This window comes from Pocillopora damicornis, chromosome 1, assembly GCF_964200805.1.
Source record: "Pocillopora damicornis chromosome 1, jaPocDami1.2, whole genome shotgun sequence".
In the NCBI taxonomy this organism is placed as follows: Eukaryota; Metazoa; Cnidaria; class Anthozoa; order Scleractinia; family Pocilloporidae; genus Pocillopora; species Pocillopora damicornis.
This window is the reverse complement of record NC_142670.1, coordinates 22,619,276-22,644,675: the sequence shown is the minus strand read 5'-3', so window position 1 is coordinate 22,644,675 and position 25,400 is coordinate 22,619,276. Positions and strand designations below refer to the sequence as shown.

At 37.0% G+C, this 25,400-nt stretch overlaps 1 long non-coding RNA gene across 1 annotated transcript in view; it reads right to left on the bottom strand.

Moving 5' to 3' along the window:
- LOC149052809 (uncharacterized) overlaps positions 1–24,344 on the bottom strand; it is an 84,159-nt gene extending 59,815 nt beyond the window's left edge. The window contains exon 1 of the long non-coding RNA XR_016186439.1: positions 23,810–24,344. This is a non-coding gene — a long non-coding RNA (uncharacterized LOC149052809). The remainder of the gene's footprint in view (positions 1–23,809) is intronic.
- Positions 24,345–25,400: the final 1,056 nt, after the last annotated feature.

Below are 25,400 nucleotides of genomic sequence, written 5' to 3'. Positions count from 1 at the left end.
CATTTACCTTCCTTTGTAACGTTATTGGAAAACTTTGCTTATAATATATGGGACATATTTTCCCGTGTTTACATTTTCTTAATTAAACACTCGAGGCTGGGAAATTTCTTGAAAGTTATGCAAACCCTTGACTGCGTATCGGGTTCGCATAACCTTCTCAAATTCTCCCAACCTCCTCTCGTGTTTAGGTGGGAGTATGTAAACATGGAAAAAAGGTTTTCTATTGCTTAAGCAGTAATCGGCTCCAACAAAGTTTTCCAGGCATATCTGCTCAGATCGAATTTAAGAAAAACTAGTTACCTCACCTCAATTCCACTACAATACAGAAAACTTTTTAAAAGTTAAATAATCCTAGCCCTAGATAATTTTTGCGGGAGCACTTATTAAAAAGTTTGATGGCTTTAAATTCATCAACAACCTTTTTTGTGGTCAGCAGTCGATGATTGCAGGGCTGTATGAAAAGTGATCACTGAGCGATCTCGCCACAGTCACGCATTGAAATTCTTTGAATATGGTAACTTTTAAGGGATTTTGTATTGAGGCTGTATGAAAAACTCGGCTATTTTGTCCTCATTCAATAAATAGGGAATAATACTTGGGTGCGCTTTGATATGGAATTTCTCTTCAAATATTCAACTTGTTATCTCGTGAGCGAGAGCAGCGAACGAGTAAGGTATCGAGCAAGAGAATATAAACTGTTATAATCTCTTGGTATCGAGGTAAACACGAGAAGAGAAGCGACCATCTATTATTTTTCTTATCATGTAAACACAATAGGCCTTTACTGGGAAGAAAAGTCGACTTTTTAAAAAATGAAGTTATAGGTTTCACAATCCGCCAAAAAAAAGTCGTAAAGCGCATCGGCGATAAGGCTCAAGATGGAATACGTTGAACCATTACAGAAAACAGACAATGGGGGTAGCTTATTTTTCACAAAATTGAATGAATTGAATACTGGATTTTTTTTTCTTACCGACAAAAGAAATATTTTCTTGTACACGGCCGAAATCGGCCTGTGGCAAATCTTCCAGTTGCCGATTTTCGTTCTTAGCCACGAGAAATACCAGCTAATACCATTACCCAGGTCAAAGAACTAACTTTAGGCTTTTCTTTTCGTATTTTGTTTTACTTCTCTTTCAAGGAAATTTTGAATGACATTGTCTGCTAGAAATACGAATTTTTCTTTGTTTTTTTTAGTAGCCATAATTCGAGAAAATCTCGACATGCGACCCTGGATTGAGAACGGTCAACGCTTTGCCATTTATTCATTAAGCTGACACAGCTGATTGGTGATATCAAACACATGTAAAGAATTATCGTAACATTATACGCCTGTTTAACAAGGATTTCCCGGCTCTTCTCAGGGCAGGAAATCGTTTTAAACCACCGCAGTTTATATAATAACTTTTTCCTTAAGCTTTCTTATAACGAAACATATAAAACATCGCATTGACCGAAATTCAACTTTTTAGCCGATCCATGCCATAATTATAGAAACCTGAGCGATGCTGACAGAAAGAGCACTTACAACACACCCTACGGTGGAGAAAAATGTTACGACGATTCCTCAGCCTTAATATTCGGGAAATGGTATCGTTTCGTGGGAGATGCAGGAACAAAAATGCCAACACAGTGCGTACCGGATAATAGATGTGGTGCGATCTTCTCTGGCTGGCTAAAAGGTGGTCACCCCACATTGGCAGATGGTGAGGTTTCCTCCGAGGTCTGCTTTACCAGAGGTGGAGATTGTTGCAAGAAATCAAAGGACATAAAAGTGAAAGACTGCGGATCCTACTTTATATACAAACTACAAAAGGTACCTTCTTGTCCTCTGCGCTACTGTGGCACAGACCAAATGCTATAAGCAAGTCATTCTGTTCAACGAAAGGATTCACAAATCGATTTAATTATGGGCTCATGCACATTGATGTATAACAGGGACTTTAAGAATTTCACATGATCCACTTTTTATGATTAGTGTTAAACAGTGAATAGTTCGAACAGAAGAGTACCTTTGGACCGCATAGTTTGATCTTCCAAGTAAGAGTACTCCTGAGACGATATGACTGAAGGTTGTCAGTGTTACTGATTGACGTTTCTATAACCTCAGCAGAAATCATCATCATAGTCGACTGAATAATTATTGTTTATCCAAGCATTAGAAGAGACTCCCCCCACTCTCAGCTAGTGTCAACAACTATGGGCATTAATGAGCTTCCAAATAATTTTATCATCATCTCTATCTATTCTAATCAAACATCTTCAGTAAATTTTAAGCAAAACTTTGAGCATTGTATTTTGCTTATTACTAAACGTTTTCAACTCTTGATGTTTACTCAGGTAGTTAGAAACTAAAGCAGCTTTTGATACCCACACCTTCTGTACATGAAGTTGTTATTCTGTCTGAAAGCCTTCCACGGTGGGTCACGGCGGTCCGTGATTATAAGCAAGTTGTTTACTATGTTCAGTTGTGCTTTCATTAGCATCATGATTTACGAGGATTTTTAAATCGTGTTCGGTGTGTTGTGGATAGAGAAATAAATAATTTCTAGAATTTTTAGTCACTATGACATCGATACTTAAACTTTCTGATGACATATCACGGAAAACTAGAACATTCTAATGGGTTATGTGGTTACGATCTATTTCTACCATAACAGTTGTGTTGTAAGCTTCGAATTCTGGAATGTTTTGAAATACGATATGACGGTATATAAGGACTCGGTCAGCTAGGAGTACTAATTTCTTTAGTCAGAAAAGACCGAATATCTAGGAAGCTCTACAAAAGATAGCTCAGTACTCAGTACTGTGATATACTTAAAAGATTGTGTATTTTGTGGAGATTCTCTCTCAGTAGAGAGCTAAGTTTTAGTCTGTAGTAGGCTTAAGTAAGTTTTTAAAGGACAATTATTGTATTGCCTATACGAGTAGCTCCTGAGAAAAAATCATTATGCGTTTTTTAATGAAGTAGTTTAAATTGTAGTATTCCTTATTTTGATTAAATCATACCTTAGCAGGTGAATCTTATAGGAAAGTGTGTTGGGTGAAATGGGTAAAATCTGAGTGATGTCTACGCTAGTAATTCTTTCAAAGCCATTCCAACAAAAAGAGCTCCGAAATGAAGACCAGTTAAAACCTAATTTAATAACCTTTTCAGGTTATTTGTGTGTATGTGACCGGTAACAGAGATGGGTGTGATCTGTTACTCTGGTTGCTTTATTTAACACTGACAGCGAGCCTAAGACAAAATAGCACGTCTAAGTACTCCAAGGTTTACGTGTCTTTGTTGCACTTTAGAAAATCTGCATTGACTTTCCCAAGGGCCAGATCCTATTATCGCCTGCTATTTAAATTATCTACATGAAATCAGTGCAAGGTTACATGAAACAATGAATTATCACTTACCAGATGTCAGTAAACAAAACGGATTCCACTGTATCTTTTTGGTTCAATCGCTTTCTCAAGTAGGTCCAGGTCAGCCACAGCATGTGCTATTTAAAGGGCTTGGTATCAGGTTACAAAAAAAAATACCGCATTCAAATACACATTTTCATAATCTTCAGGCCGATAGCTTTCTAATGATGTATAGTGTGCTATGATTTTGATGAAAACCATAGCTGTCACAAGTGATGCAAAAATGTCACTTTTTCAGGTGAAACCCCGCCTTAAGTTATCTCAGCAATAGGACATCAAAATCAAAATTAAAGATAATACGTAAAGGAACTCTGAAAGCACATGAAGATTTAAAAAAATCTGAAATTGAAAGTAAAATTATTCTGCTGTGCTGATTGCGCTGTTGTTGAAGGTTGAAAAGTTATAAAAAAAGTGTGGCTGTACAAAGAGATTTTCCTTCTATCTATACTATTTAAAAAAGTGAGGAACTAATAATAAATCACATATTCGATGGTTTATCATATAATACGAGAGGAAATCTTGCTCATTGCTCTTAATTATTCTTGTTCCTTTCGCGCTTGGAAAAATACCAGGCAACTCGTAAAATATCTGCGCGTATTTTATTTTAAATCTTGGAAAAATGTGAATGCATGCATTTAATGAAACCCATAACTTAATAGAAATACGAGGTCGGGGCGTGAAAATCATTAAGTTGCTTCTTGATCATAACCTCAGTTACGAAGACAATACTTATTATAAAAAGCTACTTTGCTCGACATGAAGAATCGCTTTTCTAATCTACGTTGGCAAGACTGTCCATTTATAATGTATCCTTTCTTACAGATGCAATTATATGCATCATTTGTGTTGGTACAGTTAACATTAGCATCACAAACATGACTATTATCGTTGCATTCATCAATATCTGTGAACATAATAGATCTGCAAAGGGTAACTGAATAGAGAAAAAAAATCTTAGCCAGTTTGTCGGATAACAAGGCAATTATTTCTGATGAACGGCTATTCTGCTTTTTTCTAAGTCTAATTTAATTTTACCTTGGCATGACTCTCCTTTTCCAGTGTATCCTTCCTTACAGGTGCAGCTATGGGAGCCATTAGTGTTGGTACAATTCGCATTCACGTCACAATCATGGCTTCCATTGCTGCATTCATCGATATCTAGAAGCATAAGTGATGTATAAGAGGTAACGCCATAGCAATATGACAGTGGTGCGTGAAAACAGGCCTCTAAAATGTGGCTAATTTCCATGGGCGATAGTTTATGTGCAAAGCTGCTTGTTTTAATTAGTGTAGGCAACTCTTATTCACCTTGACATGACTGTCCGTCTCCAGTGTATCCTTCCTTGCAAGTACAAATGTGAGAACCATCTGTGTTGTTACAATTCGAATTGACATGGCAAACATGGTTGCCATCGCTACACTCATTGACATCTGAGAACAAAAAGGAATTGCCGAAACGTTACTTGACAGAGACAAACATCAAATTTCTGAGTTTTCAAATAAAGAGGTTTTTTTTTTATTTGTGGGAAACTTCATTCTGCTATTTGCAAAGTCTTATGTGATGATTATACCTTGGCACGAGTGTTCGTCCCCAGTGTATCCTTCCTTACAGGTGCAGATGTGGGAGCCGTCAGTGTTGGTAGAATTCGCAGTCACGTCACAAGCATGGCTTCTATTGAGGCACTCATCGATATCTGGTAGTACATATGATATAGATAGAATAATTCGTGCAAAGTCTGTCTTTATGGTATTTACGCACGAGATCGTAGTATCGAAAGTAAAGGGAGTGAACGCAGCAAACGAGTGAGATTTTTGATATAAAGCAACGATTGTTTATATACCGTACGGACTGACTATATGTGATGTATTAGGTTTATTATATAGTATAAATTACATAAGGAGAGTAAATTCGTCCTTTATAGCATTTAATTGTCAAACAGACAATGGTTTATAAATCGATCATGAAAGATAATAGCCACATAAATTTCCCTTCTCGATAGAAATAATGCCACATACTGAAAGCAAGCAAAAAATATCAAAATACCTCTCAGAACTTGAAACAAGGCATATTAAGCCTGAAGGTTCATAATCTTCTCTGTCTCTAAGTCGAAAAGAGCGAATAAACTCCGCAAGATACATGTCTAGTTCCTCAAGCGATATTGTGTATATTTTAATAATTGAAATATTAGGCATTTTCAATGAGCGCTTAGGCGCCTACTGAAAATTTCGGCTAAAACTGAGGGGGGGCACTAATTTGTAGGGGGGTGCGTCATCGATTAGTCGAGAGGGGCGCTTCTTAAATTACCTCAGGAGTAGGACATAAAATCAAAATAATAGATAATACATAAAGGAACTCTGCAAACTCATGAACATAGAAAAATTTCGTATGGAAATAAAAATTATTCTGCTGTACTGATTGCGCTGTTGTTGAAGGTTGAAAAGTTATATAAAAAATGTGGCAGTAGAAACAGATTTTCCTTGTATCTATACTATTTAAAAAACTGAGGGAGGAGAAGGGTTGGGGGGGGGGTGGTTATCCAAGCGTCGCCGCATATTCGAGAAAAATATTCCAGGTAATGGTGGTATGATATATCTCATGCTCATTGCCTTCTTTTATCCTCGTTCCTTCTGGGCTCGGAACACTTTTAGCCACTCGTAAAATATCCGCATTATATTTTAAACCAGCAAAAATTGTGTATCTATGCATATTATGATATCCGTAACTTAATAGAAACACGAGGTCGGGGTGTGGAAACCATTGCGTTACCTCTTGATCGTTAGCCCAGTTACGAAGACAATTCTTGTTATGGAAAGGTGCTTTGCTCGACATAAGGTGTCGCTGTTCTAATCTACATTGGCAAGACTGTACATCTCTAGTGTATCTTTCCTAACAGATGCAATTATGTGAACCATTAGTGTTGGTAAAAATTTAGAACCAACATCATGACCCGCTCCCAGTTGGCTTGTTAGCTCAGTTGGTAGAGCGCTGCACCGGTATCGCAGAGGTCATGGGTTCAAATCCCGTACAGGCCTGAATTTTTTTCAGGCCTTATTTCCACTACTGCCTAAGTAGTGCACATTCCTGCGAGGATCACTTTCATCCACGTCTTTATCCGCAGTTCAAATATATGACTTTCATATATTCTTAACCGTTTATTCATCACTTCACGGGTTTATTTAGAACCAACATCATAACAGGCTCCTGGTTGGCATGATAGCTCAGTTGGTAGAGCGCTGAACCGGTATCGCAGAGGTCATGTGTTCAAATCCCGTACAGGCTTTTTTTTTTTCAGGCCTTATTTCCACTACTGCCTAAGTAGTGCACATTACTGTGAGGATCACTTTCATTTACGTCTTTATCTGCAGTTCAAATATTTGACTTTCATATATTCTTAACAGTGTTGGTACAGTTAGTATTAGCATCACAAACATCATCGTTGCATTCATTAACATCTGTGAACACAAAAGATTTGCAATGGGTAATTGAATAGAGAAAAAAATCTTCTGCCAGTTTGTTTGGATGACAAGGCAATTATTTGTGATGAACAGTTATTCTGCTTTTTTTCAAAGTCTAATCTAATTTTACCTCGGCATGATTCTCCTTTTCCAGTGTATCCTTCCTTACAGGTGCAGCTATGGGAGCCATCAGTGTTGGTGCAGTGCGCATTTATGTCACAATCATGGCTTCCTTTGCTGCATTCGTCGATATCTAGCAGCGTCAGTGATGTATAAAGGTAAATTAATAGAAATACGATATTGGTGCGTCAAAGCAGGCCTCTAAAATGTGGGCTAATTTTCATGGACAATAGCTTAGGAGCAAAGCTGTTTTTTTTTAGCAGTGTGGACTACTCGTATTCACCTTGACATGACTGTCCATCTCCAGCGTATCCTTCTTTGCAGGTACAAATATGAGAACCATTTGTGTTGTTACAATTCGAATTAACATCGCAAACATGGTTGCCATCGCTACACTCGTTGACATCTGTGAACAAAAACGAATTGCCAAAACGTTACTAGACAGGGAGAAAAACATCAGATTTCTAAATTTTAATGGAAAGAGTTTTTTATTTGTGGGAAACTTTATTCCGCTATTTGTTAGGTCAAATGCAATGATTATACCTTGGCATGAATGCCCGTCTCCGGTGTATCCTTCCTTGCAGGCGCAGATATAAGAGTCGTCAGTGTTAGTACAGTTTGCATTTATGTCGCACACATAGATTCCAGTGCTGCACTCGTCGATGCCTGAGGACACAAGTAAATGTAGATAAAGGTAGCTTAATGGAGGAACAACACAAGAGATGAATTTTTTTATGAAATCATTCATTTTAACTTTAACCCTGGGAGGAAATATGACATCGTTTTGGCCTGATTATTGTCCGAAGAATTTATAATTCAGTGCAATCTAGAGTTAAAGAAAACAAAGTATCAGAAAAGTAAATTAATCGACTTAACTTGCCATTTGTCATCGTGACACCTTACGCCATTAAAGTGAAATTAGAGCTGCTATTTCTGCCTTCTACATCAAAATAGCATGGACTCAAGAACCGAAATACGTGTGCAAAACTTACAAGAACTCAGCTCGTAGAATTAGTTCTTAATCTTTGACCACCATACACAACGCGTACTCTTATATGTAACGTCTTCAAAATGTCACGCACGTAGAACACTTTTGTCATACTTTTGCTTCATTTCACTTCACTGAGCAAACTTATTTGCCTATTTGTATAAACTCCTGCTGTTGTCAAATAGGACGCATAGGAGAATGAGGCAAGTTTTAAGCATCTCATTTCATGCAGTGCTGTTTATTATTTAAGAAACAGTTTTAAAAAAGTTTTTGTAAAAAGTTAATCCGGATCGCAAATGATCCCAAAATTGAACTGTACATGACTTCTTTAAAAATGGCTGGAATGACGTAGATTTTTTTCCCAGCCTCCATAAAAGGACTAATTTATTACTAATCTAAAGCTAACTGATGAAACTAGGTATTAAGAAAACAATTGGAACAATGGTTATCTGCTACTTATTGGCCATTTTGTAACTTTTGGTTGTATTCGGGAGCCTACTTCACTTTTGTAGGAACGCACGCTTGGGTAACCACTGGGTAATTCAAACAGGCAGATAACACTGTAAAACTGAAATTTTACCGCTGGAATGCTCTTAAGTAGCCTCGCAGCTACTTATGTGCTCGTACATGTTCTGTCAACGGATCGCTTGCCTCTTTGATTTCCAAAGCACATTTAAAACTTATCGCTCTTACCCTAACATTGATGAGAGGACAAAAACGCCAGCTTTATGACTTTTTTGTAGAATTGGTATTTTTAAATTTACGAAGCTTCTGATATCGAATTTAAAAAAATAAATCTGGCGGGGTTTGGACAACGCGAACGAAAGTGCTCCTACATGTTTCCTTCTTTAATGCTTACTAATTACATGATCAAACTGAATACTTACTTTATCGTCTTGTCCATATATCTATTGATTAATTTTGTCCGCTAGCTTTTAGCTTTATGTGAAAATAAGATGATTACTTTCAATTACTGAGGACATCGACAATGACACATGGATGTGCTGAAATTTCGACCAACTTCTCTGTTTTGTTCAAATATGTTGTTTTTTATTGTTGACTTCTGAATAAATAGCAAAACTTGAGTGACATCTGATACTTACTTTTCATGTTATCATCACTAAGGTATTCTGAAACGTATTTTCCAATGAACCCTGCCGCGATGATTGCAGAACAACAAGCAACAAGAATGACCATAACGCTTCGGCGGGATCTAGAAGAACGATTGGCAGCTGTCAGTAGATCTCTGCTTCCCGTAATGGAGAGTTGTTCTCCAAGATTTGCAGGTTTTGGATGGATATGATCCAAAGAGATAGTCTCATTTTCTGACGACGCCATCTCAGATGAGATCTCTAGGCGTGAATGCAGGATTTACTTCACTCTCAAGGAGATGATTCCCTTCACTCGAAGTTTTAGCTTATAATCATGAAAGGTTAACACAGCATCTTTCTTAATTGTAAAAGTCTGTTCGTCGGCGTGGCTTTCAGTTTCGAGTTTCAGTTTCGTAATTGTTAATGATGCAGTCATGCGTGATATTTTATGCATAAACGTGACCTTGAGTCTTGATTGTTTGAGCCACATGTAGCCTTCAGGCACTTTCTAGTACGTTAGGAACTCGGTTTCTTTTCCTTGAACAAAGAAATAACTGATGAGCAGGTTTTCTTGCCTTTACCTTTTTTTTCTCGCTTTCTTTCATTTTCGTCTACCCTCTTTTTTTCTTCCTTTTTTTTCCTTTTTTCCCTTTCTTTCTTTTAGTACCCACTTCTCAAATCTTCAAAACCTCGAAACGTTGACAAAACTCTGCACTCGTCTGATGTCGCTGTTACAGCGGATATATCTTAAATTTCTAATTTTTTGTATAATAGGGCTCTAGATAATTAACTCCAGCCCCGACTCCCTCCTCAAAACGTTAGAGACATCAATGAAACGAGAACAAAATTGATAGCATACTGCATACATTTGTCTTTTGTGAAGACACAAGATTTCTAGAAAGCATTTTTGTGTGTTTTGTTTCTCCTGAACTATATTATTTTAAGGAAGACAGAGCAAAAGCCGTTAATAAAAGCTATCCGCTGATTTTTTCAAGTTCGTCTTCTACTTCATGATCGATAAGTCATTTAAAAATATTTATTTTCCTCTATAAACCTTTGTTCGCTTTCTTCATTATACAGGTGCTTGAAAATTCAAAGTTTCATATTCGAGTTTACATGATTGTCTTTGGTTATTTAGACCGATGATCATAAAAAGAGGAAATTTATGCTAATTTCCATTAGGACACGCCATGGTTGTCGGTTTTTGACTTGGTCTTTACTAGTTGCTGTTACCTTAATTCTTTTTGTATCAGCAAAAGAGAATAAAGGAGAAATAAGGTTGCTCTCATCCGTGAATCGAAGGATAAAACTTTCTTCGCCGTCTGCGACTCACCTTTTCGATAATTCAATAATGCATTCTAGGCTACTATTATGAAAAATGAGACAAATTCCGTGCCTGCTTCGAGGTAAAGGTTTTCTGTTTCTACCCCGCATGCATGGCATAAGTTTAAGTTGATATCCAGCCCTCATCAGTGGATTCAACTTCCAAAATCGACCTGTTTTTTTGTGAACGCAACCGTTTTATGATAATAAATTAAAGAAAAAAGCTTACAGCTGTCAGTTCTATGTGGAAATTAAAGCAAATGACGCAAATGGATGTTAACCGCTTCGTTCGATGAAGAGAATTGGGTCTCTTAAGAATAATTATTTATCTTTACATGTTAACATACGTATCAGACACCGAAATCAGTCCTCAGAACAATATTATAAAAATTTGGCGTGTGGAAATCTCCCTCCACCAGGTGTTCTTAAACTACTTAAAACTCCCTTTATTCTGTTGGAATCTGACGACCGCCTTTTTGCATATCGTGTCTATAACAGACGCATCCTGTAAACATATCTAAGAGGGCTGTGACAACCTGTTTTCCTTGTTTTTCGATATTGTCTGTAGTCAAAAATTGCGTCTGTGAATGGTGTTCTTTTTGGATTCTTTACCTTCCAATTCTTGAGAAGGATATGAAATAAAATGGGGCATTCCTAATCTCAGCCACGTTTCGTTAAAATAATGATAAGGTTAACTAATATCAGAAGAAAACTTCGAATCATTATTTTCCGAAATTATTTATCAATTCTATGATGCACAACGGTCGTGGTGGTGGTCGTCGTTTATCAGAAATAAGTTAAATTCCTTTTCCCCGACGAATTCAAGCTTGATCGATGATTGTGCGAGATTCTCCAAGTTTTCTTTGCTTTGTTTCCTGACCCTGAGTTTAGTTATGAACATATTTACTTTTATATCTAAGTAAGAAAGTGGTTTGAGTTTCATGATAAAGCTTTAGGTAATTTCTTACGTTAGTGATGCTTGATTTACATGTCCTCACATGTTCTCGAAGTTCCAAGATCTTTAACACACTGATAGTTAGGCCTTCTTTGGTATATACATTCTTCTAACTGCAGATAAGCTTCAAGGTTAACAAGGATGTTTATGGGGATCGTGGAGAATTTAATAATTTATTACGTCTAACTACTACTATTCCTGCTCTAACCATTATTGTCTCCCAGATGTACCCTGGCGTTTAATCATGAAGCACAATAGATGGGCGCGCGTAGATAATTTCTCTTCTCATTCACTGCACTCATTCGTGAGTGTTTAACACGAAACAGGAAATTCCATATCTACGGGGAACCATCTATTTTTTTGTTTATTATTTAAACACCATATGCATTTACTGACAAAAGTAAATTCAACAAACAACCTTGGATTGAGAAAAGTAAACGCACTTTGCACCAAATCATCCATCTTAAAAAAGAAAATAAAAAAAAAGGAGTTTATCGAGGATTATTTTCTAAATAATTTGCTAAAACTGTTTTTTTCATAAGGGCTTTTATGAACGAACAAACTACTTCGATCACTTCCCTCTGAGTAGCATCTACATCTGGATTTGTAAATAGTTATAACGTTCATTTAAAAACTGCAGGTACTTGACGCAAATGACAAATGATTCGCGGAGGGAATGTAATTTCTTTTTCAAACAAATGTTAAGGGAAGCAAACTGATCATTAAAGTTCATAGAATGCGAACATTTACAGGACCACTACGACTTTGAGATAACGTACAGTGGAAAATAGGAGTAGGAACTAAATTTCCAACACACCAGGTTCATCCCTAAATGTTTCCTAAACCCGAAAGCTAACTACTGTATGAAAAGTTGTAAGAAATGTGATGGAAAATTGAAACAGATCGAGTTACCAAAATCTACTTACGAACAAAAACTTAAAGCAAGATAAAATAGAAATTGACAAGAAATGAAAGTAGACCAGCATATGCTCTGGCTTCTTTATTTCATCTCTTTATGATTGTGACGAATAGCATTAAATCGTGCAAGGCATTCTCGTGAATTCTCCGGAGCGATATTATTTTAGGGGAGATGGGCCAAAATCCGTAAAGAGAAGCGACCTGTCAATCTTTTTAAAGTGTCTTATCTAAGTCATAGTGGAGAAGTTATAAAAAAAAAAATTGCATTTGCTGCACTAAATGTATGTTCCCGAGGGAAACAGTTAGTTTTGTTTTCCCTCGAGTCGAGGTAATTTATGCTAATACGCAATGAGACGTACCATTGTTTCCTGACATCACGCAACAGATTAAAAATGTTTTTACTGATAAATTCAGTATAAACGTGATAAATCGACCCTTCCCGGAAGATAAGTAAATTTGAAAGTTGAACGTTATCCATCTCAGATGGAGAGTAGTCAATTTATCATTTCTTTTTTTAATTGTTTCCAGATGCCACCTGTTATGTACACCCAGCCTTTGTAAGTATAAATGAGGTTCTTTCCAGAAATAACACAGCAAAAACTATTTCTTCCTCTGTAAAAAGTTTTGATCTTGGCATTTGAATTCGACGAAAAAGATTAAGAAGGATCTTTCCAAATCAAAGTTATAATTGATAAATGGCAAACGAGCGAACGTTGCAACGCCATAAATTTTCAAACTAGAGAAACTTTACAAGTTGTACGCCACATTTATGCCAATTTTTCCAATAATCCAACCATACTGGGTCATTAAGTTTTTAGCGAAATTTTTGAAGAGAGTATTTTATACTAGTCCTTAAAGACTTTTGCGTCAATAGCTTTCTTTAGAACTTATAAAATACCCTTTCATGTTCCAGCACTGTTCTAAGGTAAAACAAAATTCTCTGAGATGGTTGAGAGCGGTAAAAATCTACCTCCTTTCGATGAAAAGACATCAAATTCCGTTTCCTAAACTACAATGGAAGTTAACTTAACAGTGTAATACGTGCATGTTATTGAGAGAACAGAGTTTGGAATGTAGGATTTTTTAATTGACTTAATTGGTGTTCGAAGTTGTTTGTGTTTTGCATCTTATATCCAACTTTCTGAGTAAGATGCGCTGAACAATTTTGTCGAATTATTACTCTTTAAGTTTTAAAAAGAAAGAAATATGTTGGTGTTAATTTTGTGTTGCTATTTATATTACTATTTACCATAATTCAGTCCATCCTCATCGTGGCCAGAGGCCCCCAGTGCTGTTTGCCCTTTGCCTTCTTCTCAGCTCTTCCCAGCTGAATTCTCTCTCCCCATCTCTTTTTTGAATTTCAAGGTTTAAGATTAATAGCAGATTTTATTACGACAATGTCCTTTACTCACGGCTTTTTTCTAACTGAACGACCCCTTTTTTCAATTCACACGTGACAACTTACCCGCAAAAATTTGTCGCGACAATTTACTCGTTACACATGACCCACGAATATTAGCCACTTCTTTTCCTGTAAAACTTGAATTTAAAAATTAAAACAAAAGAAATAATGGGACCATTACTTTCTCTTTATGAAAGCAATTACCCTGTTGTTACGCTATTTGTTGACCTTTGTTACCCTGATAGTAGCAGTATGCAGGACGGGTGTCTGATATATGAACTTTAATATAGTATAGAAGTCTATAGCCATGGTAGAACATCGGAACACGGAATCCGAAGGTCTGAGGTTCGATTCCTCGTGAGGGCTCAGACTTTTTCTTCGTCCCACGCCCGAGACAAGATGAAAAAACATCTTTCGTTATTCCTTTACCGAGCCCAAAATCTTTCTTTTTCTATTAACAAAACATGACGTTAACGACATTGCTAATCCTGGCAGTTTGCAGGAAGCGTATCATGCATGAACTTCGGAGTGGGCCTTGCCCACCACAGACTCTCCGTGGCTCAGTTGTAGAGCATCGGAGGGCGGAGTCCGAAGATTTGAGGTCCGATTCTCGTGAGGACTCAGAATTTTTCTTTGTCTCACGCTCGTGACGAGACGAAAAAAATTTCTTTATTTATTTCTTTAGCGGGCTCAAAATCTAACCATCTTTCTTATTCTATTTTTGTACCCGGTGGGTATTTTCCAAATAAGTCAAAAGGTTTATGCATAAGGTGTTTTATGGAGAAGAAACCCAACTTCCTTTTATTAGAGGGACGACGTTTCTAAAGAAATTTTGGTGCTGCGTGGATGGGAGAGTATCACAGGGTAATTTAGTTTTAGCAACTGAGTTAAAAACGTAGATTGGAACCCGTAAAGAGTTTTAAAGCTGACGTTTAGAGCGTTCGCCCTTCGTCAGAGCGAGTAACTACGGACTAACGCTCGATTCGTCAGCTTTAGACTCTGTAAGGTGGCGAATTTAGTTTATCAACTCAGTTGACAATACTTAATTACCTTTTTGCCTCCCTTACTTTCTGCTGAGCATCATTTGGTTCTGGATATGAAAATCATTATGAAGTCCGTGGAAAACCTACGAGTACGACTGACAAAGTATTCTCGGAAATCAGTGTAAGTTTTGTTTTCCAGCGAGTGTTTAGGGCAGCAAATTGAACTTTAAAATTCAAAAAGGGCGAATGCTTGTAGGACTAATGCCAGTTTGAGATATCTTACATAAGAAAATAGAGGCAGAATTTGAATTTGAACTCGCCAGTTTCATTCTCAAATGTTCCATGAATCCGGAGGCCAACCATTGTGGGAAAGGATGCAAAGCGAAAATAAAAATAAACTGGCATATGTTCAAGTTTCTTTATTTCATCTCTGTATACTCAGGGTGCATATCGTCGCACAAGTCATTCTCATGAATTCTCAATTCCAAGCAAAGCCTTAACCAGGACAAGCATTCTTTTCCTTCGTTCTTGAATCGAAGAGAAGAACGTCACTAAAGTTAGAGTAATTTTTCCTGATGTCATAAGTACATGTATTTATAAATGATAATAGTAAACATATTTTTACACCGCCAAATCCACTAATTGTCCATAGTACTTTATGTTAAGATCATAGAAAAGCTAAAAGAAAGGGGGGAAAGAGAAAAAAATTGTATATTTAAACAAATTTAAAAAAATTCTGAGTAATTAAACATATTTATCACATAAACTGCGGTGTTATACAGGGATTTCCGGCACTGAGAAAAGCCGTGACAACACGCGTGAAAAAATATCGTATTTTTTCACGTCTGTTGATATAGCCAATCAGCTGCCGACACATCACTTGCCTTTGGAGCCACTCGGTCTGGTTGATGAATGAACGCATTCGGTGGCTTAAATTTCTCTCGGCTGAGAATGAAAATCGACAACTGAAAGATTTGCCACTGGCCGATTTCAGCCGTTTACCTGAAAGACTCCTTCTGTCGGTAAGGAAAAAGTCAATAAATGAGAATTTTGTAAATTTAAAATTATGTCTATTTTTGCTTTTGTAAACATGATTCAGCGCATTTTTTCGTCTTAAGAGTCAGCGCCAACGTACTCTACGATTGTTATTCGAGGATTGTCGATTCATTTATTTTCATTCATTAATGAAGTCGGCTTTTCTTCCCAGTAAAGCACTATTGTGTTTATATGATAAACAAAATAATAATACATGGTTGCTTGTAGATTTGGAATTTCTTTTCTCGTGTTTAACTCGACATCTCACTCGTTCGCTGCGCTCACTCGTGAGCTATCGAGTCAAACACTCGAAGAGAAATTCCATATCTACGCGCGCCCATGTATTATTCTCTATTTATCATCAATAAAACTAAAAGGAGTTATAAGCTTGTTTAAAAAGATACGGTTTAAAAAGATACGGTTTAAAATGTCTTTTAAAACTGTCAATTGAAGAACTAGATCTTAGTTCGAGTGGGATCGAGTTCCATAGTCCTGGTCCCGCCACAACAAACGTTCTCTCTCCGCAAGTCTTCAGTCTCGCTTTCGTGGTCGCCAGAAGGTGTTGAAAAGAGGACTGACCATAGTGTCTGTTTAGAGGTGCGATAATTAAGTGAGTCACTGATGCAGCAAGGCAGTGCTCCATTGATAGCTTTGTAGACCAATGAAAGAATTTTATAAACTATACAGTGACGGACAGGAAGTCATTGAAGCTTTTTTTAGGATTGGGGTCATAAGATCAACATCCTGGTACGTGTAATAATTCGAGCTGCTGTATTTTAAACGGATTGTAATATTGAAGGTAGATACTCAGGTAGACCATATAGTAGTGAGTTGTGGTTATCTAATGTTGAAGTAATAAAGGCATGAACAACAATTTTGGCACTCTCTTCTTCAATTTACTTTGCAATTTGGGCGACTACTCAAACATACAAACCACACACTGCAACACACGTCTTTTCGTATCCATTATCGCCATAACCCCATTTGAACAAGTCCTCACTGTACCAGATTTGGAATTCTTGGTTCGTCTCCACCGTCAGCGGGGTAGAGAAATTATCAAAGAGCAGTTGTAGCGATTCGGTTGTGGCCCAAGGCAGGCTGTAAAACTTGCAGCCCCAATAATCTGAGAGGAAATCACTCTTTGGGAGAAGAAGATTACGGTTTTTGTCAGTTAGCAACGTGGCCATTTGGTTGGGAATGAGACGGCTCCAAAGGCATCCCCATTTGGATTGATAGCTTGGGTTCGATGAATGACAGGTCACGTAACCGGATTTGTACGTTAATTTGAATGTAATGATGTTACCCGTCTTGGAAGTTTTAAAGAAACCATACGAATTACCTCTTGTCCCAAAGCAAACTGTAGATGGCGTCATCTGTATCCATCTTACTGTTGGGAAAAGAACCAGCACATATATGATGAATTGATTTTGAACAAAAGAATTTGAGTTGGGTGAAAAGAATAAACGGCAGGACAGCCAGCCGCTTAGTCAGACAGATGGATAGGAAAGCAGGATAGACAAAAGGGGATTCAGACATCTGGAGGAGCAAACGGACGAGTGGCTGGCTTAATAAGACTTACAGTTGGATTCATCGAAAGATAACTTAAAGGGTTAGGTAGAGTTTTTCATAAAAGTATTTCACCGAATAAAAAATGCATTTTTACCTACCGTTTCTTTCCAATTGGTGCCCTTGTATTCAGGTGGACAAAGGCATCTGTAACCTTTGTCTGTAAATCCTGTCTGACAGGTACCATCATTTTGGCAAGGAGTCTGTCCACAAGTGTTCTGGTGTGAAAACGAGGTTTAAAAGCAGATATATGCCAATTGAAGTGGTAAGTGGTAATAATACTTTGAAATGAAAATTGAAATGTCACATGAGATCAAATCAGCCAAACAACCAGCCACGCAACCCGTCAACCATACAAACCAGTTGCAAAAAAAGCTTGCGCAACCAGCCAAACAACGTACCAGTGAAACAACTTACCTTCGAAACATTTACGAGCTAAACCACCCGAGATTGAGCCAACTTTATATACTAATCTACCAAATGACAAGTAATGTTATTCGCATGGCCATGATAGGATACCAACCAACCATCAAAACTCACCAAACCAAGGATAAACGAAAAGCACAAATAGGATGAGAATGTACTCACCATTGTTCCTTTATATCTACAGTTTGTCCAGGACTTGAGATCCTGAGGATGTTCATTGTGTGTGGAATTATTCAGTTCGCATTTTGTGATTACTGGAGATCCGCTGGCCACTGATTCGTTATAGCTGACGTATTTGGGTTCCATGTAGCATAGAGCTGAGCAAAAGTCTTGCACAGGGGATTCCACGGTTCGTATCAAGTGGTTAGGAGCCGTTTGCCAGGGAAAGTAAGAGAAGATGTAAATTCCATCTTGCGACAGAAATCTGTGGGAAATTGAATCGGATTTGATTAGCACCATTTATGGTTTACATCTAGACAGGTAAAGAACCAGTTACGTTTTTTAGGGACTAAGCAAAGGTAATGGAGTGATGAAACTAACGAGTTGCATAAGTAACAAAACATAACAGTTTCGCCTCTCTCTCCTCCACGACCAGTCATAACCATTATAATGTCCTCAAATGATTTTGGTGCTCTAGCTGTTTTATTTTAGCACTAACTAGTCTGTAGAGTTGTAATCAGACAGGGCAATCGGACAGTCAACTGTATCGGACACTCAATCTGACACCTGTAATCGGACAGTTAAAGCAGCTTATCATATTAAGTCCACACCTCCAAATCACCCAGTCACAGAGTTGATTGCAATAACCGTAGCAAAAACCACTTACCCTACAAAACAGTGTCTCTACCGAAGATATTTTCTCAAGTAAATGTTCTTGTATTCATTTGCTTCTTAAATTGTAATGGTTATGATCCATCCAATTCGATCTTCAATCATACTCATGAGTGAGGGAAATTAGACTCCACTCGGTCCTATTACAATTATAAATTCAATGTACTTGCAACACTATAGCAGTATGTATATAGTTTACGCTTAAGAAAATTGGAGCACAACACACTGAATCGTGTATTTCTTTAGAAATGAAAATTATTTGAAGTTAAAACCATTTCTAACGCGTCTAAGGAATTTTCGACCCCATATTTTACTTGATATTGAATACAATGTTTTTTAATTCGCTTTTGCTAATGTGCATCGATAAAGACACATCTCTCTGTTTCTTTGAAAAATCAATTGGGAATTCTTAGCATACCGGTAATTTGATATTATCGGGTGATGGCCTAAATTTGAAAGAAGCAACATTCCAGCGTTGATCTTTATTATAAGAAGCCAGTCTGAGTTAAACCCTCTGAATTTTTTCGTTTTGATTGAGAGGGCGTTTGATATCCTTGATTTGGTGATCTCACAAGTTAGTTCAATTCATGTGGATGAGACATTAAGTCCATGCCTGCTCTGAACTTCAAACTTTTTCTTAACTACTCAGGGTGATTAACGTAAAGTGAAGAACAAGAAGAGAAGACTGAAGAAGAGTCTTGTTGCCTCTCGATAGCGGGCAGTTTTGTCACCCACTAGTTTCTCCTGTCCTTGCATTGTAACAAAACTAACCAGGATTCCCTTCTGATTTTAATCATACAGCTGGAAGACATGCATTTTTTATGCGTGGGCTGCTATAGGCGGCTTAGAATTTAGGCTGTTTTAACAACACTAAACAAAAAAAATGTGTTTTTATTATTTACCAAAAATTAACATGTCGGCCTTTGGCTTATCGTTCATGTGACATCAAAATTTTTCAATAATTATTTAAGAGTTTTGAGGAGTAAGTTTAGGCTAGATGGTCTCTATCTGGTAACTATGTTACCTATATATCTATGGAAAAAAACTGAAAATAACGAATACGAAATCGAATGTTCGTCTAACTTAGTTGCACTGTAATGATTTTATATCAGCTCGGAGGAAATGAAAGTATAACTCACCTTCTTCACCAGCAACGTCAGTTATCAATAAAGACAACAGGGCGACCAAGAAGCAAAATTTTGAGAAAGAAACCATGGTGAAGACTAAGTTGAGTCGCTAAGTAGGATCATCGCTGGTGACTTCTGGAAAGATTTTGATGTTTGTTTACTTGCTTTGTATGCAGAGAGTTCTAATCATACAATATGGAGATGTGGATTTTCTTTGCGACTTTGTGCCTTGCAGGAGCTTTGATTGGCTTAGAATTTAGCTTAGGCGGCACTCGATCTGATTAAGGTAAATAAAACGCATTGAAAATGTGTTAATTAATATAAGTTCGATCGATTGAACAGCATGCGAAATATCCTGCTAATGAGATAACTGTAAACAGTGTTATAATTGCGCTTCTAGGTTTTTAAAATTTTTTGACCACATGATGATCGACTAAAGGAACAGGTGTAATTTTTATTCCCAGAAGATCAAAATATTAATTTTTTTACCCTTCTTTTGCCGTCACTGAAGCCAGTGGACATGACATAAAGGATGAGGTGTCTGACAAAAGGAACAGGTTCAGAGCTTGTTCTCCGCACGTCAAGTTTAAATCGAGAAAAAGTTCCGTGCTTTTGTTGATGCTCTGTTACTAGGAAGAGAAAGTCATTTTATTTGTGGACATAGAATTATTATTTATATACTTTATTTTCAAATTCTGATAACTTTATCAACCTTCATTAGTTCGAGATTATTAACTTCCTTTGCTTCCCTCTCAATCCAAATTAAGCCGGTGAAATACCTCGCAGATAAAAAGAAATTGGGAAACAACGTCAGCTACTTCACCTTTTTTTTTTTAATTTCTCTAAGTTTACGAGAAACTTATCTTTCACAAACAAAGATCTGGTCTTTCATACGAATTATTATTTCGGCATCTATTTTAGTAAGGGAATCAATAGCAGTCTTTATTCATACAAGTGTGTTACTTGAAGTAAATAAATGTGTTCTCTTTGTTAGCTGTTAAGCCTCCTTGACTTTGTTCAAAGCTTTCTACATGTGAATGAAACGTTTGGCTCACTTTTGATAGCTTGGGATGCAGTTCCTGCAGCACAGCAGCTTAACTTTGTTGTAACCGCTGGCTAAAGAAGAGGAGGTCAATAGCTCCCTTAAAATTTCAAGTGTAAACGAGCCCTAGGTAACTTGAATTATGTAAACATTTCAACTCAACCATAACTTTGTTAATCAAACACGAAATTTTTGATTTGTTCAAACCTTTCACTCTCATCGCGCGCCTCTCAAAATTCTAAAGTTGGAAACTTATTTTTATCATTAGTTATTTTGGTATCTAATTAATTCTCACGCGTCATGTTAATAAGGAAAGGACCGAGGGGAGGATACACATCTACCTACATGCATTTATATATGAATCCTCTCATTACGTGCAATTATTTGCTTCGAATTTAGTCTGGACCACTCATGCACAGTTCACAGCTTGTTCAAAGCAATTTTGTATACATAGCTGATGTCATAATTTTTCAGAAATCTTTCGAGTAACACTGGTAAAGTGCTTTAATCGTGCCAAAGCGGACCAATCCTTAGGACTTATAGGATGGTTACCATTCAGCCAGACCGGGTATCTCGCTTGGGTCAATAATTTACTATTACAATTAGAGTTAAAATAATGTAAGTAATTATTATGATGAGAAATAAAATTTGTTAAATTTGTGATAGGCGTCTACTTGGATAGCGGTTCATAAATCGTCTTTTTACGTGGAGTTATTTTCCTCAACGTCAGTCTGTACTACAGTGGCGCAGATCACAAGTCGGTGGGAGGGAAAGTTTGTATAGATGGTAGGATCCACAGTTTTTGACTTAAATCTGAGCTGATCGGTAACATTTAAGGTGCTTCACATTTCCTTATAAATTAGCTTAGAGATTTTGGTGTTAGATCAAGTAAACAACTTCTTCCTGATAAGTTTGGGTATTCTCATTACCTGGATAATGAATGGATTGGTTGGGAGAAGTAACAGGCTAATCGCCTCCGGGAGTCAAAGGGTTAAACAGCCTGGGTTGGCTTTACCACATTTATAACTATCAACACAGGTTGTTGGAGTTCTAGTTCCTACAGCTGCCACGAAACAGAACACTGAACCATTTAGTGGTGTATCGTCAATGGTATTTCTTTTGTCGTCACTCTGCTTCATAACAAGGATGGCATACAAATTTAAGTATTAATTTTTAAACAATTGTAATTATTGCATTTAAGAATGAATGTTTTAAACGCTTTTTAAGTCTGATAGTTTATTATTGCCCGGGATATGTTGATAAAGAGTCGATTGTATCGTTTAATTTTGTCTCAGAGATATCAATTCTGTGGGATTTCTTGAAAAGGTCTTTTCTATCAAATAATTGACTAAAAGGAGAATTGATCAACGAAACTGTTTCTCTCAGAAATTCGTCGTCATAAATTTTAGAGGGAAGCTCATTTAAAAAGTCGAGAGTTCTATCAAACCTAGATAATATTAATATATTTAAAAGGTACCAGATGGCGATTTATGTCTCACTTAAGGAGAGAGATATCTCAATAAATCAAACTCTCTCTTCCTAAAGTTCGGAAACCCTTTCGAAGATTATCGATTATTCACTCGAAGGAATATGATGAATTTTGCACTTTAACAACACTAGGGGCAGTATTATTAACAACAGCAAAAAGATAAAGTGGAATCTGTTTTGTTTACCAACATCTGGAAAGTGATAATTCATTGTCTCATGTAACCTTAAACTTATTACATGTAGAGAATTTGAATAGCAGGCGATAAGAAGGTTTAGCCTTTGGGAAAGTCAATTTAGATTTTCTAAAGTGCAGCAAAGACATGCAAACCTCTGATTACTTAGACGTGCTATTTGTCTTAGGCTCATTGTCAGTTATAACTAAAGCAACCAGAGTAACAGAATACACCTTCTCTGTCACCGGTCACATACACACAAATAAGCCTGAAAAGGTTATTAAATTAGGTTTTAACTGGTCGTCATTTCGGGCCTCTTTCTGATTTTGTTTAGTTTTCGTTAGAATGGCTTGTATAAGAGCTACTAGCATAGATAGCATTTAGATTTCAGACATTTCGCCCAACACGTTTTCCTACAAGATTCAGCTGTTATATGATTTAATCAAAATAAGGAATACTATACTCCTACAATTTTAAACTATTTTATTAAACAACTTGTAATAATTCTTTCTCGTGACCTACTCCTATAGGCAATACAATAATTTCATTTAAAAACTTACTTAAGGCCACTATAAACTATAACTTTGCTCACTACTGACACCAAAGACTCACTATTGCCTCAAAATCTCCTCAAAATACACAATCTTTGAAGTATATCACAGTACGGAGCTATCTTTTGGTAGAGCTTCTTAGATAGTTGATCTTTTCCGACAAAAAAAAATACTACTCCTAACTGACTGAGTCCTTATATACATTCAGAACGCATGTCAAAACGAGTATAAGCGATCCTCGCAGCTATGAACACTACTGAACTTGTTGTTGAAATAAGACCTGAAAAAAAACTACTAGTCCATAAGTGTTCATAACTGCGAGGATCGCTCATATTCGTTTCCTCACCGCAGTGCACATAGATTATTTTCATATGTTTACAGTCAGTATTTCAAAACATTCCGGATATCGAAGCTTACAACACAACTATTGTGGTAGAAATATATAATAATTACATAGCCTAATAGAATGTTCTAGTTTTCCATACTATGTCATCAGAAAGTTTGAGTATCAATGTAACAGTGACTAACATGAAATTAGAAAGATCCTCGCAGCTAAGAACACTACTGAAACTAGTAGTTGTAAGTAGAACCTGAAAAAAATTTCAGGCCCGGACGGGATTTGAACCCATGACCTCTGCGATACCGGTGCAACGCTCTACCAATTGAGCTAACAAGCCAACTGGGAGCTGGTCAATGAATTGGGTACAAATAAACATCCGAGTGAATGAAGATTTTAGATATATGAAAATTCACATATTTGCACTGCGGTGGAAAGATGAAATTAGAAAGATCCTCGCAGCAATGCAATTCTTTGCAATTATGCAATTATGCAATTCTTTGCAATTAGCAATTATGCAATTCTAGAAATTATTTACAGTCTCTATCCACAACACGCCTAAGCTGCTTTAGTTTCTAACGACCTGAGTAAACATTAAGAGTTCAAAAGGTTTAGTAATAAGAAAAAATACAATGCTCAAAGTTCTGCTTTAAACTTTCTCTGTGAAGCTCTTCGATTGGAATAGATATTAGAATTACTCTAATGGAAGCTCACTAATGCCCATAGTTGTTGACATTTACTAAGGGGGGAGGGGAGTCTGTTCTAATACTCGGATAAACAACAATTTTTCAGTCGATTCTGATGATAATTTCCACTGAGGTTACAGAAACGTCAATCACTATTACTGACTACCGACTGTCACAACTTCTCAGGAGTACTCTTATTTTGAAGATCAAACTACGCGGTCCAAAGGTACTCGTGTTCAAACTACTCACTGTTTAACACAAACCATAAAAAGTGGATCATGTGAAATTCTTAAAGTCCTTGTTATCATTGATGTACATGTGCGTGCCAATAAATCGATTTGGGAATCCTTTCACTGTGCAGAATGACTTGCTCATAGCATTCAGTCTGTGCTGCAGTAGCGCGAGTTACATCTAGGTGGCTTTTGTAGTTGGTATATAAAGTAGGATCCGCAGTCTTTCACTTTAATTGTTATTGAATACTTGCAACATTCTCCTTGTCTGCTAAAGCAGACGTCAGAGGGAACCTCACCATCTGCCAATGTGGGGTGACCACCTTTTAGCCAGCCTGAGAAGACCGCACCACATCTATTACCCTTTACGCACTTTGTTGGCATTTTTGTTCCTGCATCTCCCACAAAACGATACCATTCCCCAAATATTAAGGATGAGGAATCGTCGTCACATTTTTCTGCACCGTGGGGTGTGTTGTAAGTGCTCTTTCTGTCAGCATCGCTCAAGTTTCTGTAATTATGGCACGGATCGGCTAAAAAGTTGAATTTCGGTTAACGCAATGTTTTATATATTTTTCTTTATAAGAAAGGTTAAGGAAAAAAAATCATCATACAAACTGCTGTGTTTTAGAAGGATTTCCCACCCTAAGAAAATTCGTAACAGCACGCGCTTAAGATGACGATAATTTTTTACATGTGTTTGACATCGCCAATCAGCTGTGTCAGGTTAATAAATGAATGGAAAAGCGTTGACCGTTCTCGATCCAGGGTCGCTTGCCGAGATTTTATCGGATTAATGGCTGCTTAAAGCACAGAAAAAATCGTACGCGTAACAGACAGTGTCGTTCAAAATTCCTAGAGGCGGAAGTAAAGCAAAATACGAAAACAAAAACCGAAAGTTACGTACTTGACCTAATTAATGGTATTTCTTGCGGCTGAAAACGAAAATCGACAACTGAGAGATTTGCCACAGGCCAATTTTGACCGTGTACATGAAAATATTTCTTTTGACGATAAGGAAAAAGTCAACAACTGAGAATTTTGTGAAAAGAAAGTTATGCCCATTATCTATTATCATTATCTTATCTATTTCTCAATACACGCTCTGCTGGAGGATAGTATTTCCTAGTAGCCAATCAAATCGTGTGCCTGACAACACATAAACCAATCAAAATTCGCGTTAAAAAAGTTCAAGTTGAAACTTGTGGCAATTTCAACTTTGAAATATCGTAAATTTTACAGAAAATACCGAAAGCGT